The 20,176-nt window shown below is 42.1% G+C and overlaps 2 long non-coding RNA genes across 2 annotated transcripts; both read right to left on the bottom strand.

The window, feature by feature from the left end:
* Nucleotides 1–11,360: 11,360 nt before the first annotated feature.
* On the bottom strand, nucleotides 11,361–12,575 carry LOC126037325 (uncharacterized). The gene is made up of 4 exons (XR_007505615.1): nucleotides 12,526–12,575; nucleotides 11,753–11,892; nucleotides 11,538–11,610; nucleotides 11,361–11,452 (listed from the first exon to the last, which is right to left on the bottom strand). It is a non-coding gene; the product is annotated as an uncharacterized LOC126037325 (long non-coding RNA).
* Nucleotides 12,576–16,925: 4,350 nt separating this feature from the next.
* Nucleotides 16,926–19,885, bottom strand: LOC126037328 (uncharacterized). Its single transcript, XR_007505618.1, has 3 exons — nucleotides 19,806–19,885; nucleotides 19,655–19,712; nucleotides 16,926–17,008 (listed from the first exon to the last, which is right to left on the bottom strand). It is a non-coding gene; the product is annotated as an uncharacterized LOC126037328 (long non-coding RNA).
* Nucleotides 19,886–20,176: the final 291 nt, after the last annotated feature.

The following is a 20,176-nucleotide window of genomic DNA, read 5'->3' as shown; positions in this document are numbered from 1 at the left end:
CGAAAGGCAGAGCAACAGCAGAGCTGGCCAGGAAGCAGGGGGCTGCGGCTGGACCCCCCAACCCCTCTATTACTTGCTCTCTCTAGTTTCTGCAGTTGCAGAAGCAGTAGCAAGAAGTTACACCAACCCACTGCAGTAGCAGAAGCGGAGGCGACTTCACATGAACCACTTCTTTGCTTAGACCTAACAAGTAAAACCACAGGAGACGTTAATTCCTGCAATGGAACGTCTTGCTCAAAGTTACTAACCGTACACAATCTCAACGCAGAGCTGCTCCTCTTTAAGGAGACTGATCATGCATCCCTCACCCCCTCCAGCTGGACCTCCAAGCCACACACACAGCAACCAGCTAAGAAAGCAGACAGAAAACAGCAAAGTTTGCAGCAAGTCTGGCATCAAGGAGCCTCCCTCACCTTCAAGTCCAAGGTATTTTCTGGCTCTGGCCATCTTGTGTTCAGCACAATCACAATTAAATACATTCAGTATTGGGTTTAGGGTCTTAGGGGGATGTATTGTGGCAGAAGCTGGAGAAAACAATGCATTTGTTACTGGGGTTTGTTTTAGTTTAGGCATTTACTTACCTGGGGTTTGTCGATAACCCTGAGGATCTTGCAAAGCTAGCACCGATTGCTTTGCTTTTCAGTAAAAACAAAAATGAGAAAGAAGGCCACATACAGCTTTTCTCTCCTTCAGGTATTCCAGAAAGAACTTGCCCTACTACCAGCTCCATCTGGCAAATGAATAAAAACCTCTGTCCCCAGATGATCAGCGATAAGACACTATGCCAGGAAGCGATGTGATGATGCAATTGCTAACAGCTAAGAAGCGCTGCTTCTAGCACTGACTCTTGGTGACCTGCGCTGGACCAGATTCAGACAGGACTGCTAGAGCCAACAGCAGCTGCAAAGTTATAACCGCAGATGTTTCCCAGAGCATAGAAAAGCCTGCTGGAGGGATTCACCCTAAAGGACAGGAACCACGCTTGGCAATACTGTCTCTAGCTTGGGCTGCTTCCTTCTGAGTATTGTAGGGAGAGGAGTCTTTATGCATGAGGAACTTGCCTTTCAATCACTTTGACAGAAGACTTGCTCCATAAACAAAGGAAAACACTTCAGTTGAACTGGTGCAGTTTGAACTTTATTTAAAACAGCTGTAATCTAATCTGCGTAGTGCTGGGGCAGCATCCAACCTCTGCAATAGCCAGGGAAACTCCAGAACAGCAACATCTCTCTGCACGCGGCCAAGCGCTGAGTCAGGGTACATTAAAATAAAGCGTGTAATCTGACCCATGCTGGATCAAGTCCAGGAAACTAGTAACCTGACTTCTTCCTAAACTTCTTCTTAACACCCTAAGAGTGAGGGGGGGGAAACAACAACAACAACAACAACAAAGCACAATTAGAAGATAATTCTGCAAAGCAAGAGCTAAAAAAAATAAATCCATGTACAGGCATATACTTTGATATCAATTAGCTAGGTTAGTTTGAGACCAGCTGCAGAAATGCATGTGCTGACTAGAGGTTAAGGGCACAACAGCCTTTAACAGGTCAAGTGGAAGAATTTGTTTAAAAGCATGGTAATATTACAGGCTTGTAGACCATTACAAAACACTTTTCATAGTTGCTTTGCCGTTTATCTCATCACCTACTTCAGCTTTAATTCCTTCAAATTAACGATGGAGTTTTATTTACACAAGTGCTGAAGTTGTATACCTACTGTAACTAGTACACAGACTTGACAGTATTGAAAGACCATGGTTTTAACCCAGGTCACAAAACCAAGGTAACCATTTTATAAACTCAGGGTGTAGCTCTGCTAAAAGCCACTGAAGTAACATAGGTTCTCTTTCTTAATTTTAACCTGTGAGTAAACCTAAGCCTTGCACCCTTAAGTTTTGGGTTTTTTTCGAGGGGAGAAGGAGGAGTAAGACCTCTCAAACCCACTAAGGCACATTTTCTAAGAGATGAATTGCACTTGAAGCAAGCTGGAAACCAGAGGTAATAAGGAAAAAAGGTAAGTATACGGTCATGGTCATGCTTTCTCCACAAGTTTGGAATACCAGCAGTAGGGGGAATGCTGGAGAATGAAGACCGTGCAAGGTAGCTACATGCCCCTTCGGTCTTGTCACTAGGGTTTGAGGTGGATGCTTAAAATGATCAGAGCTCAGAATTGCGGTTTAAGCCAAGCAACTAATTTTAAAAGAAGTCAGGGGTATCTGTTGTCCGCACAGCAAAATGGGACTTCAGCTGTCAGCGCAGTTTGCAAGCTGCACTATTCAGAGGGTGTTAATTCAAAACCTGGAAATACTAGAAGCAGGAAAGCAGTGTTCCTAGTCTCCTCAAATTTACTCTACCATGACATCATCATTTTGTAGAACATACTTTTTCTGGCACTGCCCTGCCCGCCTTACATTTGGTTTACTTGTTTGGGGTTTTTAAGCAGATCCCACGTGCATTAAAAAAATTTAATAATAATTAAAAAAAAATCTTTTTGGAAGACAGTATTTTACAGTACATACGAAAATTCTCCACGTGCATTAAAAAAATTTAATAATAATTAAAAAAAAATCTTTTGGAAGACAGTATTTTACAGTACATACAAAAATTCTCTGGAAAAACATACAACTTCATTTACAAAAACACCAAGTTATAAAGACGTTACAATAGAGAGATAGCACAACATTTGTTTCACGGGATCAGAATTTCTCCCCACCCCTCAAAAAACCCTCATGCACTTAACTGGGTAAGCAGTGTTACAAGTTTACAGAACCAGAACTTCAGACTACTACAAGTTTTCATGTAACCACGTAGAACAGCTTTCAGGGTTTATCTGAAAACACTCTCTGCATGCCAATTCCTTTCAAGACTCTCCCTTGCAGGTGGGTAGCAGTGCCACAACAGCCTTGGCTATTGCAATGTTTAAGTACATCTTCAGCTGTGTGTTCCGAGTTTAGCTTTCCTACCCAGCGACAACAAAAAAAGCCCTCAAGTCTCATGCTGGAGCAGTCTCAAGACAAAAATCAGATACAACGGCATGGGACACGTCTATCATCTCCATACCTTGGTAGCATCCTCTGCTGCGTTGTCTTCAATACCACAATTATTTATGGGCCTCCATGGGAGGCAATACTTGTGTAGCGCGTGGCCGTGTTAGGCAGGGGACAGCTGCTAGCTGAGGAAGCTGAGCACCATTCTGATAGATGCCCAGGAGTGTATGTGCCAACCGGGAAAATAGTTTAGGAGAAGAACAATATATGCACATGCACTAGGAAAGCACAAATGAATACAAGCACGTTCAGACACACTTGACACCACAACGTGGTTGCAGTAACTAGTTAACCTGTTTACCTACATTCTGAATCCAAGTCACAGGGCAGCTTGGTTTTTGTGGCTTTTTCCAAAGCTGTTTCAGCTAGTGACAGTCAAGACTTTTAAAAAGACTAATAGGGATAACTCTTACAAGAACATATTTGGGAAATGAAGGCTGAAAGAAGTTAAACTAAAAAGCATATTTTTGTTTACATCAATAAACGCGTAGAGTACTGATGTGAGGTAGTCTAGGCACTAGCAGAGTCCATTCAGCTTTTCAGTTAGCCCACTGAGTAAAACCCCTTCCTAATTACATTGTCTGTAGATCTGCTGCTGACATCTTCTGGACTGCCGCCGCCTTTGAATGCTGAATCCTGGCCAGTTAACTAGAAGAACAGGATACACAGACTCAAAATAATTGCTATACTGAAGTTACCTTCATATTTGAGTACAGCTTCCAGTCAACACATTAACTGTGTTAGTGGCCATTCTTAAAACAACATTTAGACAACACTCCCCTTACCGCACAGGAATCTCAAGCCTCGCAAGAAGTCGTACTACCCAAACCTTGAAATCTGTACCTGAAGTATTCAATAGTAGGTAACAGTTCTGCAAGCTGATTCTTTACAAGTGTCAAAATGGAGTTTTTTCTAGTTGTTCTTTGCCTCAAATCAGAGGTCAAGCCACACAAACAGCTGTTTAAGGAGAGTTATGTATAGCAAGAAAACAAATCAAGCATTACTCAAAAGCTCCCACAAAACCCAGATTTAACAAGCAACTCCACAAGGTCGTTTCAGCAGTGGACAACCTGTTGAGTAGGCTGCTGATTTCTAAAGCAGCAAAACTATCAAGAGGCATTCGAAAATCATCTGCCAGAACAAGATTAGCTCATACGTCTACATTTATAACATTCATGTCCTCTTCCTTTTGAGATTTGGGTTTTTTTCTGAATGAAGAACTGCTTCCAGTTCATTGAGCAATGGGTCAGTGCAGTAATATACAAGTACAGTAGTATTTAGAGAGCCTGCCACCAGACCAAAACCAGTCACTAGTGCCAGATCTCGGGGAAAAAAAAATTGTTTAATAGCTATACAGTCCGTTCAAGACAATTTCTCACACCTACATCCTAGTAAAACTAGCATTATGCTTAAATTTAGATTCCTGAATCCATTGGGGATGTATATATGCATTTCTTCTCAGTTATGTCATGCATTGTACATCAAGAATTAATTCTACTTCAAACCCTCCCTGGCCTAGCCCCCCTTCCTTACCTTTTCTCCGTCTGCTAGTGTTTTGGGGCGTTCTTCTGATGGAGGTGAATGAGGTCCTTCAGTGGTCACTGAATAAGGTCGTTTAGGTGCACTGTTCTTAGGATCTGTAATTCCAGTCCCACTTAATTCATGCTGTCCTTGGACAAAACGTCCTCCTGGTTGAGAAACTGTGTTACGTCCTGGAATGGTGCTACCAACTGGAGGTCCCAATGTTCTTATTGCAACTGTAGCCTCCACTTCTGTAAGAGACACCGCGCTTCTAGAGTTCAGCCGTGAAATTAAAGACTGCATTCCACCCACCACGTCAATACATACTTGAATCAGTAACAGGAATGGAGAGTCCCTTAGACACTGATGGCTCAGCTACACGAGATAGCTTCTCTCTCTTGTTAGCACCGTTAGATTTCTGGTACGCAGCATTTCTGTAAGAGTCAGATGCTAGAGTTATAAAAAGCTCGTTTGTAAAATACTATACATTTCCTTTCCAGAAAGCCCATGCAAGACAAATGTCTGTCTTCTTAGCTCATTGTCACAGCTCTACCAAACAACAAACTCCCAGGCAATCTAGCACGAGATCTTCATTTTGACCGCTGAACTTCAGACCGCAAATTTAAACTTCAGCGTTGTCTTTAGTCAGTCTCTATGTACTTGCACTGTCTTCCAGCTTAGTACCTCCAGCACTCTGTACTGCTTTCCATGAATGGATCTGCTCTACCCATACGGGCATCCCATTTTATTTTAGTTTTAATGCCACTCCTCCAGTACCAAATGGTCTGAACACAGCAGGCATTACACATTTGGTACTCTTGGGCTATTACTCTCAAGATTACATATTCCTCCTGGGCTGAAGTAGCTTATGAACAAGTAGACCTCCCAGGAAGTGACACACACTTTTACTGCCCGAGTTCTCATACTGCTGCACCAAGGCAGCAGCAGCTCTAGTGTTGCTGTGATCAAGATCAGCACTTCGTTAGAACATCATACTGCTTGGCATTAACCATACTTTTTGTTAGAAAGAACAAAATTACCTACGTGGAAAACACTCCGGCTTCAAGTTACACACTAACCCAAGGAGATCTACATTCAAGACCAAATAATTCCTCCGGTATCCACTTCTCCTTTCTTCCGACATGTCTTCATGGATATTAAATTCATTTTTTCAAGGATTTCTTTAACCTGCCTCCCCCCACGTGCCCAAAGGAGATGACAGCTTTCTTCCTGAAGCCATTAGAGCCCTCCACGTGCTTATGAACAACACAGATTCAAACAAGAAATCCCAGACCTCATTCCCATCGCGAGTCAATTAAAAAGCAGCTTCTTCACAGCTTTAAGGTTATGGTGCTAACCTTTCTCTCTCGGCTGGAGAGGTGTCCACTTTAGCAATCTTATGTGATGAAGAGGAATTTTCCGGTGTTCTGGAGCCCGTGTCTCCGGAACTGTCCAAACAGCTTCCATCTGAAGAAGTCCTTTTGCGCTGAAGCCCACCAGCATTTTGACTAGTACCTGGCATGCTTTGCTGAAACAACAACATCAAAATAATGAAGTCTTCAAGTAATTATTAAAGGAAAAAAAAATATTGCCAGAAGAGCCCAATTTTTAATATACCTTCTTTCTTTTCTGTAAGGTTTCTGCAGGCAAAAAATGGTGGAGGTGCTTTCTCTTCACATGAGCTGCCTCAATCTTCACACCTTCCTTTAGCACATTGAGGTGGTTAGCCTGGCTGTAAACTAACAGGAAATTTAGTGTTGTAGCTTAGTGGGAATGTTTGCATTGGGTATTTGTCAAAGTTGTTGACATGATTCACATTTGCCACAACATTCAAACACAGTGCCACTGGATGTAACGTACAAGACAAGCATCGGTTCGGGTAACAGTGCAAGTCTGAGGAAGTCACCCCACCTGGCCTGAAACTCAGACAAGCGTTTTGATGCCTTTTTTCTGTGCTTGTCTCATATCCCAAAGCATGAGCTAAAAAGAAGGTCCGCTTTTACTGCATTTACTCATGTTGTCTGAGCAACACAACACACAGCTCATGCTGGTACCATGGAGAAATGTTTGTTTGCACTGATGAAGAGTTTAAAGGAGTCCACTGCTTAGAACTTTTTGTCCAAACACACTCGTCACTCCCGAAGAGTAACCCGATTTCCTTAGTTTGTCGTTACGATAGCAAGGCATAAGCCTCACAGCACACGTGCACTTCTGAAAGGCACAAGAGCAGTCAGCTTGGGAAGAAGTAAACAGACTTTGGAACCAAAGACCCGTACTTTCAAATGACTGCTCACCCCCAAGCCCCTTTATTCTAGCATTATCTAACAACGCTTGCGATATGACTTTATTTCTGCATCTATCAAAAGGAATAAAGGAAGATGAACACGGAGCTTGACGTGCAAGACTGCATGTCATTACAATGTGACCACTCACTGCCTTTCAAAGTTCTGGGATGGTATCGTACAGAAACTGTTATTTTGGAAACAATACTATCAGCAGGCATTCACAACTTCTTTTAGAGCCTGATACAGTTAATTCCCACTTCCAAAGTTCAGTAACTGACAACTGCTTTTGACAAGTGTAGCTACACCCAGTAAACAGGCATCTCTCTCCTGGCTTCACACCTGACTGTCCACTTCAGGAATCGCAGTTCCTTTCTGATCGTTCACTATGATCTGCAGAACTGTTATTTCACATATGGGATATGGTACATAGGGCTGTAGTACACACTTCTGTTTCAAGGTGGACTTACATTGCCAAAGTGTCAAAATAGTGTGTTTGTAAGGCTAATCTTCTACGTGTCACGCTCTACAGAAATAGCTAATAGCTAATACCAGAAGGAAGCATAATTCACTTTGTGAAGCAACTTGCACTGGTATTAAAAAATGAAACCCTACGAGACTAGAGCAAAATAGAGGCTTACCTGTATCCTTGAATGACTGTATAACGCACGTTAAATCAACGTTAACACTTTCTGCATTCTCCGCTTTCCTAAACACGATTCCAAGAAACCACATTGACACATATCCACTCCTAAAAAGACAGAGTCACAAATCTATCATTTATGCACAGATGCCAGTTATTTGGGTGCTAGCATCTACTCTCAAGAAGGGATTAAGCAAAACAGTTTAGTTGTACGCAGCAGCTAAAGATTGGAGTCAGCCCATACTCAAGTTCTCCGAGAACTCCTCCCTCAAGTTCTCCCTTCTTTAAAAAGATCCTACATGCTCAGAACCTTGCCCGCCAGACCTCGTACCTACAAAACAGTAACTACGTAACTGAACATCTCTCACAGGTAAGCTGAGGTGAAGGAATATAAACGAGGTACAATACATCGGCCAAACTCTAGTTCAGAAAAGTAATGAAACTCACTGTTTACAAAGTTCTCGGCTGCCAGGGAAAGACTGTGGCTTTACATGTGCAATAGATATGAATTCATTCCTCTCTAAGTTTCCAACCAGCACACGAATTTTAGATTCCACAAGGCCAATCCTGATAAGAACAAGAGACATTTACTCGTTTTTGACTGTATCCAGCACAGTAGTTATCTGCCTTCTTATAATACAATGCTAATACCAAAAATGCTAACCAGTCAGTAAGTAAGTAGTAAGTTTCATTCAGCTCAGCAGATACTAGATATTTATATCACACACACTGGAGTTGGAGATGTTTTCAGGGACATTGGAGCTTCAAAGTTTCCAAAGACAGAGGCAGTAAGTAAGTTTAACTTGTACTCTTAACAGGTCAGACACAACACTTCAACATATAACCTATGATGAAAATGTCAACAAGAAGCAGATTCCCAGCACCTCTGGCTGCATTTTGAAGTGCAGCAAAGCTCCTTTTTACCCCAAAGATCAAGGAGAACAACCGTTTAGAAAAGGCTCAAGCACAACTCTTCCATTACACCTGAGTAAAGATGCTATTCTTCTTGCAGACTGATCTGTGAAAAGAGTTTACCCTCTTCCAGCCAAACTGAAAAATATCGTTCCTTTAATAAACAAACGATCCAGTCAACACAGTCTCATCAGAGACTTACCCAAGAAATGTATCATGACCACCAAGGCTATTCTTTTAAATGAAGTACTGGCATTTTACCCTTCTACCTAAAACACTGATACCCTTGAAAGCAGTCAGAACTCTGTACGTTCTTCACAAGTATCTTATGTTGATGAACAACAGAGATGTGCCATCTATTCCCAAATCCATTCAAGAGTTGGTGAACTAAACTTGTTCTTATAGCAAACGGAAGCAAGTTTGTCTTCTGCTTTTCATTTTCCCAGATGCAAAACTAAGCCCCGTTTGCTGCCATTTCTGTCACTGCAAAAACGTCAGCTTTTACTGCAGCCAGAACTTTCCTCATCTTTATTGTGAGATACAATAAGCCTTCTCCACTTAAAACATCTCACATTAAAAACTATTTGGCTCTAAGCCCTCTGCCCAGAACTCCTTGTTGTATACCTAACTGCGACTGACATCAAGCTGTAGCTGACACGATTTTTAAGTGAACACATTAACAAGTTCAGGTAAGAGGTACTACCTACTAGAGCTGTTTTTAAACAGGAAATAAGGTGTCTTTCAGAGGTAGCTCAAGAATTCAATCATTTGCCTTAGACCACAAGCCGAACCCTGAAGTATAACCAAGGTGCCCTCAGAACAGGGGTCTGGTACACACAGCTATTTTCCTTGCTTACTTGAGCAAGGCAGGCAAAGCACTCGTTTCTTCAGAAAAAGAACACCACACACATTACAGTACCTTAATTCCTCACCGTTTCCCCTTATTTCAAGACTCACAGTTAGTCACCCCATTCATACAGGTTCAACAAGTTATTACTGGCATGTCTCCCTTGAGACAGTGACAAATACCACGTCAGCAGCAGTCATTTTCTCTAACCACAGTTGAAGGGGTTCTCACATTACCTTTCACAAAGTAGATCAGCACTCCTGCAATTTACCTATCCACTACCAAGCATGCCGAGATGATCATTTCCAGCACTAAACACAAGATGCCTGAGCACACTACTAGATTAAAACGTAGTAAACACTATTTATCAGCATTCAGGTACTCTGTGCAGACGGTCAGGTTTCACCCCGATTAAACAGCCTTGTTTCACTTCACTGGAGAAAAGTAGGCTCTGGAACAGGCGGACTACATTACCAGAGCAACTTAGCGTTGAGTGCAATCTAGTCCTAAATTAAATATTGCATCCAGTAAAAAAGCTATGAAACCAAGCCTTCTAAGGCTCTACAACAGTCGTCTTCAAAGTGTCGGAGGGGGATGTACCCCAGGGGGTGCACAAGACAATCCACTGGGTCCGGGAAGAAAAGATTAGAACTTCAGTAATGTGTACGTAACTTGTAAAGAAGTAGACATAGACCGCAACTATGTGTTCAAAAATTACTTTTTTTTTTTTTTGTTTTGCTCACAGGAGTGCACAAAAGTTTGGAGACCACTGCTCTATAAGTCAGTAAAAGATCAAGCTCTCCAGTGTCCACTACACATCTGATGACATCAAGTAATCCCCATTTACTTCAGTCTCTGCAACAAGGAACATCTTCCTAACTGAAGTAGCCTTGGGTAAGTAGTCTCCTTAGACTCCTAAGGAGTCTGCTTCTCCAGATGGCACAGAGCATACGCACGCTAACCCTCTTTGTTCCTTCTCATCATGACTTAGGTCTTTAGCTTAACTTCTTAAACAGCAAGATAACTTACGCTAACTGCCCTTCACAAGAAAGCTTTTAATTTTGCTGAGGAACTGTCTACTTACCTCCCTACTGTATTCCATGCCGAGCTGCACAGTCAAATACTTTAGTTTTGTGAACTGTATTAACCAAATGAAGCGCAACACTGAATTGAGCGTCAATGATGTATTGAACCCACACTCAAAGCAAGACTTACCACTCTAAGTGATGCTCTTTAGTAGAGGCACTAGCAGTCAGCACAATATAATGTCTAGAAGAAAAGAAAAAGTAACATTCTAGCTCAGGACTTGATATTCCTTCAAATGAAACCAAAACTGCCTTAAATGTATAGAAAATGACTTCCAGACAAGACACATTATATCCTGCAGGCAGCACAATATTAACTGAAGAAAAACTGATTACATCCTTCAGAATCGTGTTCTGCTGCATTCTAAGTATCAGAGCTGGTATTTTTGTTAATAAAAACAGTGTCAGTGGCAAAACACAAACAGTTTTTCTATCTTCCCTATACTTATCCTTACCAAAATTCCTATGACTACCTCCAGCTTCTGAAAAACAAACATATCAATGCCATCTTGTATTTCGACTGCAAGCTAAAAGTCACTATGCTAACCAGTACGGCAATCATTTCAAGTTCAGGTAACAGATTTCATACATACTTGTATTTCTGAAAAAAGTCCAGTGGTTCAAAGAGCTTTGACCAGTCTGATTTTCCTTGGAGAATCTCATTCGTAACTGCAAGACCTACAATTAAGGTTGAAAACCTTACTACCATTTTGTTTTTAAGACTAGCAGAGCGTGATAGAAACTGTACAAGAGAAAGGTTTTGAACAGTAATTGACAGATCAAAAAGCAGGAATTCCCTTGACACAATACACGCCTACTACAACAGTTCATTGTAAAACTGCTCCCTTGTTGCCTGCAACAGGTAGACTTCCCAGAGAACTCTTCTGCCTAAAAGGGCACAACACCGCACGGAATATAACCAAGTCAGGTAATGTGGTTTCATATTGCAAGAATGACACCTTTTAAGCAGTTAATAAGCATGGAAAGAACTTTACCATGTCTGAACTCCTCCACCATTACCGCTCGCGTTGATGTAGATACGTTGTATGTAGAGTTCTGCTGCGGATAGGCTGGGGTGATGATAGGCATTACGTGGTATCGGTCTGATGGGTTCACCTGTGATGTTAAAACAATTGTGCTCAGCACCAGCAGCTTAGCTTAGAAGAAAGGTTCAAGGCTTCCAAATTCCATGTCTACATACCCTGGGGTCCCATACTGCTAAGTTAAGATTGCTCTCTTCCTGTTGTTTCAGCAATACAGGTCTTGGCCACTCCCTAAACAAGAAAAGCCAGGCACTGACTCTGCCATGTAATTCAGGGTAGGACTGAATGGTGTTGGTCTAAATCTTATATAAAGAACCACCTCAGAAAGTGTTACTGCTTTACGCAAATCAAAATAGTCATCAATAGCTCTTACCATTCTGAAAAAAACCAAGAAGAACTTGTTCACCAGAGTAGAAGCCAAAGCGTTTGGATAGAGTTGACACGTTCTCGCTACTAGCACAGCACAGGAAACCCCACCAAGAAATCCCAGCACGTTGGAGTAAATGCCACGTCCTACAATGCAGACATTGTCGTTGCCCTGTAGTCTTCCCAAGCCCAAGTATAGTCCTTCAAATTTACAGCACCACCTTCACAATCTATAGAATACCTATCACCCTTCAGCCTCCAAGTCAGTTATTTTTGCAGTGCAACGAGGCCAAAACTGTTGGTCCTTACAGCGATGCGAAAAAGAATCGTTACCACACCACTTCCCAAAATACCGCTACTCTGAAATTTGCCTGCACTGCTACAGCTACTGCTTCGCTCCAACTTCCCTTGAGAAGAAGGTTCTGCCATTCTTCTAGCACTTGCTCTAGTCACATGCGCAAACGCTATTTTCTTATTCCTTATCTATCAAGCTTTTATACTTCACTGGGCATTTTTTATCCTTTCTAGTCAGGTTCCTGGTAAGCAATGCAGCACCTTGTCTTGTAGGCACTCCCCTCATCTCCCCGCTCCACCCCCATTAAAAAAACACACAGAATCTACCCCACAGACAGTCCTTGAATCTAAACTAAAACACAGGTTTTGAACTAAAACCTGATATTTAAACAGCTATCCAAAGATGAAGGACTTCTAGTGCCATTGTTTTTTCAGCACGAGGTGCCTCTGGAAAGTTTAAAGATCACAAACAATCACATTACTCACGTTTTGCCCATAGTTTAATTGCACGGAGCGTGAGCCGGAAGTTCTCTTTATTTGGCACTAGGTGCAGGATTTCGTCAGTAACTCTGCAGCCTGTAAGAAAAAACAGTTGAAGTACAGCACTTCCTGGTAACAGGTACGAGTCAGTTCTGTGCTGTACTGGATCAATAGCTTACAGTTTCTCCTGCAAGTCTATGAAAACAAGTTTGCATTACTTGCTTTGTATTACCTTAAAAATCAGAGGTTACACATAACCTTACAGGCACATAACATAACAAATTAGAGGTTACACATTCCGTATCACCTCAGGTAACTGGTACCCTCAACAGCTTTTTCATACTTTAGACTACAGCCAACAATTGTCAATAAGGCCCTTCGACAGGATTCCGAAAGCTAGGTTTCTTTCGACAGCCAGGAACAATTAAACCAGTCAGTGTTAAACAGTGAGCAACTTCGGCTTCAGGTATTTTAAATATCCTTTTTTTTTTAATGAACTACCACACAATCTTCTCTATCAAGTGCTCTACCTATTCACCTGAAGCAGTTTCTGTAGCAAACTGGAACACCACACCCCCCCCAATCGAAGAAACATGAAACACAGGTCTATCTAAACACACAACTTGAAACAGCTGAATTTAAGCCCACTCGCCACCTCCTCAGATCTCAAGTATACAGGGGATCAGTTTCTGCATCCTGTACAGAAACTTGGGGTGTGTAACGTGCATTCCATACCAACTTTAGTAACATTTTCTTGTTAAAGATGTGCAAATATGCTTACCATTTAAGCTCCGTATACATCTTATATCCAGGCTTCTGAGACACGAGTTGTCTCTGAGATCAAGATTATCAGCAACAATTGGCACAGACAGTCTTGCAAACACGAGATCAATCTTAAGAGGGAAAAAGTGCCAACCGTTAGAATGCCCCGCAGTTTGCAAAGAGCACACTGGTGGGGGACAGTTACTCAAGTCTAAAAAGAGTGGTTAACATCTGTATTTAGAATTATGTGACTATAGATACATCTCCCAAGAGATTCATTTGCCAGAAGATTCAATACAATTTCTAGAAGTTCCCAATTTTATTTACAAAGCCTTCACTGCATCACCCCTTTCTTTTTAAGCTAGGGAAAGGAAGAGGGCATTTTAAGTTGGAAAAGATTACTCTAGACTTAGAGTTTCAATTAAAAGGGAACTTAAAATTATTCACAGAATTAAGACTTAACTTCAGTCACCTCAACTATACTTCAGCAAAGGAGAGAGCATTTCCTTTATGCAGTAAGCCCTTTTGATCCTGAAGTATCTGCTTTTTAGTACAGTCTGAGGCAAGAAGATTATCCTGTGAAAGTCTGTACCAGATGAAGGCCACAAAAAGGTCACTGAATAAATCTCTTTGTGATAGTGATACCAAGCAGTAACTTGCTTAGGGACTACAGCAGGCAGGTCTTGATTCATTGTATAGGATGTATTCAAGATAGCTGGATTCCTGCAGCTGACAGACCCAGGCGGGAGTCAAATGAGTACTTTCACTTTCCATTTTCCAGATTGTTTGTCCCATGACCACTTCATTTTGGATGTGCAGCAAAACATTTAGTCTGCTCACACGATTCGTACAGTGAATTACACTGTACACATCCCTCTGTAGATACCTAGCTTGGCAGAGCTAAGAAGACTGAGCAAGGACACCGCCTCTGCTCCCACTCTGCATGATCCTAGGGATAAATGCTATTCAAGCAGGCTACCCTGGTCTACAGCACAGGCCTAGAAAAAGATGTCCCTGATGCTCCCATGCCTGCTAGGCTCCCTAGGGGCTTATTTTCCTATAAGCTCCCATTCTACTGCAATGTCTTCTCCTGGGATACTTTGCGGTCCAAAATAGCACAGTCACAGCTCCCTGGAAAAGTTATCCTATTCCAAAGCAAGAAAAAATTTACTCACTTAAAAAAAACCCAAAAAATGCTTACCTCAACGCCATCAAACTCAAACTTGACAACTGGTACATATGCATCTTCAACTGCCTGGAAAGGAGAGGATAACTGTGTAAGAAAACATGGTTTGCTACTTTAATGTTTCTCCTGAACTACGATCAAATGCAGAATTTACACTGCTAACTACTCAGTATAAAGACTGAGTTGCTTCCAAACCAGAAGAATTGTTCATAAGCTGCAAGCGGTATAGCACTAAGACGGTATAATACTAGCTTTAACAAGTTATTTAGCCAAGAGATCCGGAGGCTGATCACGTATTGTAATGAACAAACAGTGCACAATGAGCCATCAGTATCAGAGGTTGTAAGGTACTTACCTTGGTGGTGAGGAAGAAAAGCAAGAGATTTCTGTAGCTATCTTACTCCTGGTTAACATCCAGAGAAATCGAGAACATTCTGTCCGCGTTTGACAGCGCGCACTAGCCTCCTGTATTTTTATTTTCTACCATGCCTGAGATGCTATCAGCTACCTTATGGGACAGTTTTCAATTTTGTAGCCCACTCGTCAGAACTGTGCCACAGCCCACTGACCCTGTCTTCGGTCACCTAAACAAAGGCTCATTAGCTATGCACGTGAAGTCTTTCAAAATGTCTGCACAAGGAAGACCAGCCTGAGAGAAACACTTCTCAGGAGTTCGGTTCTATATGCAAAGTACACAGCATATGCACCGGAGGGTCATTTTACAAGGCAGTTTTGTACATTCACAGCACAGCTCCTATTGACTTTATGCAAAGCTGACTGTGCATCTCTTCTACAAAGTCTCGGGCTGAGTAGCCAGAGAAGAACAGGACCAGAGAAGAATGAATTAGAGGTCCTAAAGTACACCCAAGGAACACCATGGCAAAGGTACTGACAGAAACCTTTCCACATCACATTCAACTCCCTTAGCTCTCAGGCTGCCCCTTCCTCTACCTGCATGCAGTTACTTTCTTGCCAAGCCCCTTACTACAGCTAGGATGAAAGCAAGGCTCCTAGGCACAACCTTGCTTTTTGATACTATAGCCCACTCATTCCCAAACCATGGGTAGGGGAGAAGTGAACCATAGAGATTCGGATCGGACATACAGTCACTGGGGAAGGGAACCAAAAGCTTGACTTCCACGCTTTCATGCTGCATAGACAGTATTTTAGAAGGGGCTCAGAAACAAGGCCCTTTTTCATTTTGGTTTGCAAGACAATCACTACCAATAGGAGTCTTTAACAGGAATATTCTTATTGTCGGCGTTGCACAATCTATCAAGGAGAGAGCTTGCTTACTCTTAGGTTTTTTATTTCCTCCTGACGTTTCAGTTTTTCAAAGAACGACTGAAAGAAATCCGATCTTTCTACATGTCTAGGAGCAACACAAGCCACGTCTATGTCAGCACCTGCAAAGAGATGCCATTTGTTCTGTTACTGTTGGAAGACACTTTCAAACATTACAACTATGACCAGACACCAAAAGTTTACCTTTAGTGTGTACTCCAAGCCTGTAAGAACCAAACGTAAATATTTTGCCACCAACATTTGCTACTACTGAAGGGGGAAGATTCTGTGGGTAGAAGAGAAAGAGTTTTCTGGAGAACAGAAGATACACGTTGACCTACGTGCAAGTTTAACTAGCATAGAAGTTACTTAGAAAGACTACAGCAGCCTCCATAAACAATGTCTTCTCCCTCCCATACTGAGTTGTTAGTCTAATAGACTGATTCTGTTTTTCTGAAGGGAGTGCTGGCAACTCACAAACAACAACAACAACAAAAAAGGTAGGTAATGTAGCAGTCGCTTCATCAGTTTAAACAAAGACCTATTATCAGTCTTCCCTGCAGCAGACCCACATAAATGAACACCATCTAAGAGCCATACCAAAGGCAAGTCTAGAGTAATAATTTCAAACTAGATTGAGTGCTGTAGGCTGTCTGGGGCAAGTTTACTGCCCTGTTACCATCTGTCTCCCCCCACAATGTCTTGTTTCAGCTTTGTTAACCGCTACAAGTCAACTGACAGAGCCACTTCACAAACTTATTCAGTGCCCCAAGGACTTGAAGGTCTTCATCTAAAGGATCTTTTATACATTATTTCAATGGCTCTTACTACAGATCTCCTTGATACTTAAGAAGGAAGTTAAATGTTGAACTTTAGCATAAATCCTAGTAGTATCGCCTTTGAAAGAAACAAAAAGGCTTCAGCTGTTTTGATAAGAACCTATCAAAAAACCTTACCTGGCTCTCACCAAGTTCTGAAATCCATTCTTTGACCAAGTTATTCAGTCTGCCAAGAACGACCAGCCTGTAAAGAAAAGTCATGTTAAGTTTGCCCTAAAAAAACCCCAGGACATTAACAAATTTTACAGTCTTGTTATACCTGTGATTCAGTTCTTCCTCCTCTTCAAATACCCCCAATGCTTTCAACGCTTCAAGCAGCTTCTGAGTATGAATGGAATCTCTATCCGCAGGAGGAGCCAAGCTAATTGCAGAAGTCATTCCATAGTGCCTTGGAGGCTGGTTCTGCAGCCTAGGAGTACTGGGGGAGAAAATAAAATACCGAAGACTCCACAAAAGAGAAAAACAAAACCCAACAAAACAACAACCACCACCTTACTGCAAAACACCCTTCCACTTACAGGTTTCCAAATCAGCTTCTGCCCTTTTGCCCAGCATTAATATAAATGAGGGAAGAAAGATCCTGCTTATGGTTTTTAGATAACTTGACCTAACTTAGAAGCAACTTCTTTAAAAAACCTTTGTGGATATAAGAAAAGATCCAAGTTGCTGCTATCTGAAGACAGCTTATTTGCATTGCGCTAGACAGTTGGAACTGATCGCCAGGAAATGAAAAGGTTTGAAATCCACTAAGGGCGACACTATGTACAGCACAAGTTTTTTTGGACCCATTTCAGTTTCACAGCACTTTTGACTTAAGGTTATTCCCATCAGCTTCCCGATCACATTAAACAAGACAATTTAACACTGGCTTCTTTTAGTTCAATGTATTGGCTGTGCTTCTACTGATTCTGAAAGGACATTAGAGTTGATTGCAGAGCAGGGACAAAGTGGTCTGTTAAACAGAGTTGTTGCAGTAAATGCAGCATTACCTTGGTTTTGTCTATGGAAGAGGATGAAGGAAAACATCAACCAATCTGCAGCTAATGTTGCTAGCAGAGCCTTGTGCTCTTAACACAGCGTTCCACTTTTATAGCTCAGAGGCTTAGCTCTACATACATCTGGTTTAATCTAAATCCAAGAGATGTACATCAGCACGCAGAGCAGCACAAGTTAAGCTCTGCTTGTAGAAGGTGCTCAAATCTGCTTTCGCTAGCTCACTGCCCAGTCAGGCAGAGCATTACCAGCTGAAACCAGGAGAGAGAAAGGAGGGGCACCGGAGGTAAGAACTGTACTTAATGGATCAAGGGTCTCTACAGAAACACTAGTAGCAAAAGGGGGACACCCATTAAAAAGGTCTCTACAACTCATCATGCTTGTCAAAGAGTCCATATCCAGACCCTAAGGCTACAGGGATTAATGATGGCATTATTCAAACCGGCTATTTTCCTACTTCACAAATGGACGGCTTCAAATCTGAGCTGGGTTAGTCAAGAGACGCTTAGAACTAATTAAGGTATCTGACCCACTTTGGCTGGAATGGGATGAGGAAATGCTCAAAGGACAGCCTCAACACTTGATTTTAAAAAGATAGCTTATTACAACTCCTGATTTCTAATTGTTGCCTTTACTCTGCCACTGAGGGAAGATGGATTTCTCTCTCGCAGAGTAGCTTTGTCCAACTACAGACGTAGCTTTTAGTCACCTAGTGGGCTCCCCCACCCCCCTTCTCTATGAGCTCATTTTTCAAACTTTTTTTTTCTAGGCGTTTTCCAAAAAGCTGGCGGGGGTGGGGGGGTGGTATTAGGACTGTAGTCCTATGAACTACTCTCCCCAGTCAGAATGGCTGTTTACTTTCAAGTGTAACTAGGCCCTGACCTAATTTGCCTTGCCTTCTTTATAGGCATGTCAACTTCCACTTCATAAGTCAAAATATTCCTAATGAGTATTTTCCTTCTTATGATACCATTTTCATAACAAATACAGAAGGAAAGCCAATGAAGCGGGAGTGTGGTGGCAAGCACTTCTTGTTCTCAACTGAAGCCTTTTTCTCCCTGCTCTCTGTTCATTTGAGACTACACTCATTTCTTGACCCTCCTACTTGCCTTCCACATCCTCACCCCCAACACTTCCCTCAGTCTGCTCTCCTCAGACTCAGCTTTGCGACTGTGGATGGAGGCTGCCCAGGCTTAAAAGAGACTCCCATCTCGCATGTGCCCACACTTCTTCACACTTCTGATCTGCAAAGTACTGCACAGATAGTAACTCATCTTCTCCCAAACTTCTTTCATCTTCTTCCACGTACGCTTCCTACGTCGTTGCCTCACCATGATGTATTTGGCCTGCTCTTGTCCCCGACTTGTTATTCTCCTGCTTACTCGATTGGAGATTTTAGACAATCTGTGGGATGGATCCTGGGGTTTGTTTTGATTTATCTTAAGATTTTATAAACACAGGGCACCCTTACAATCTACCTATCTAGAACACATATATACTAAAAGGAAGGACTGACCTGACCCTGCAGTCACAGATAAAACAGACTCCTCTCTCGCCAACTGAGAGAAAGCAGCTTGGCTATTTGGGCTGACTACATTGAAGACATTCAAAATGGTCATAACAGAGCAGTGTTGACTTTTCCAAGAATTTGCTCAATCAGCATCAACTAAGTTGTTAGAAAAAAAGAATGTGGAGGCTGACTCCTACTGGGAAATCAATTTCTACAGTCCTGTTCAGCCAGGAACCAAAAGGGTGCCTTTCCACTTGATCCTTTAACTGTATTTAATTTTGATAGGTAATTCTGGTTTCCTCAAAAAGACTTCCTTTGTCAGAGTCCTCTTCTCAATCAGGTACTGGAGGTTTATTTTAAATAATTTCACTGCAAGCACAGATCCCCTTTGTTAAAGCCAGTTCAAATTAGGCCATTGAAAAATTAACGACCACTTGTATTCTCCACAACTATCTGTGCATACGTACTTCACTATGAATCAGCCGTTGCAGAAGTCAAGTGCTACGGCCTCGTTTAACAGCTTACAAGTAGTAATACATTGAATTTCTATATAATACTTACAGTTCCCAGCCTGGTCTGCCACCTGCTGAGCCAATTGTACTGCCTCTCCCCAGATGACCTTTTGGAGTGGAGAGAGGAAAAAGCAAAAAATCCCATGCAGTTTATCTGAAGATAATGTTTTGAAAGGAATTCTAAAGTTACAGTTCCTTACCAGTGGTGGGTATTGACTGTCCTTGGGGGCCCAGACGACTTGCTAATGCTGCTTGTCTTCGCACAGGAAGCCGACAGCCCTTGTGAATAAACGCAGACAGTTGGAAAAGAAGCTCTACTACAATATAAGAATCACTGCATATGTTGAAATAAAGCTTACCTTCTCTTCCAACAAACTGCTGACTGACAGAGAGGAAGATGTAGATGGTTCAGCGGCACTCACCAGAACAGCGGGAGGTCTAACAGTCTTGGGTGCTGGTGGAGGCGGTGGCGGCTGCTGCTGCTGCTGCTGTTGCTGCTGAATCTGCTGATGGAGCCTTTTTGTGTAGCTAGTTCCATTTTTGAAGTTGTTCACAGCCTAGAGGCAGAAAA

This window comes from Accipiter gentilis, unplaced genomic scaffold (assembly GCF_929443795.1).
Source record: "Accipiter gentilis unplaced genomic scaffold, bAccGen1.1, whole genome shotgun sequence".
Classification (NCBI taxonomy): Eukaryota; Metazoa; Chordata; class Aves; order Accipitriformes; family Accipitridae; genus Astur; species Astur gentilis.
Note: the sequence above shows the minus strand (reverse complement) of the source record. Positions and strands in the feature narration are given on the sequence as shown.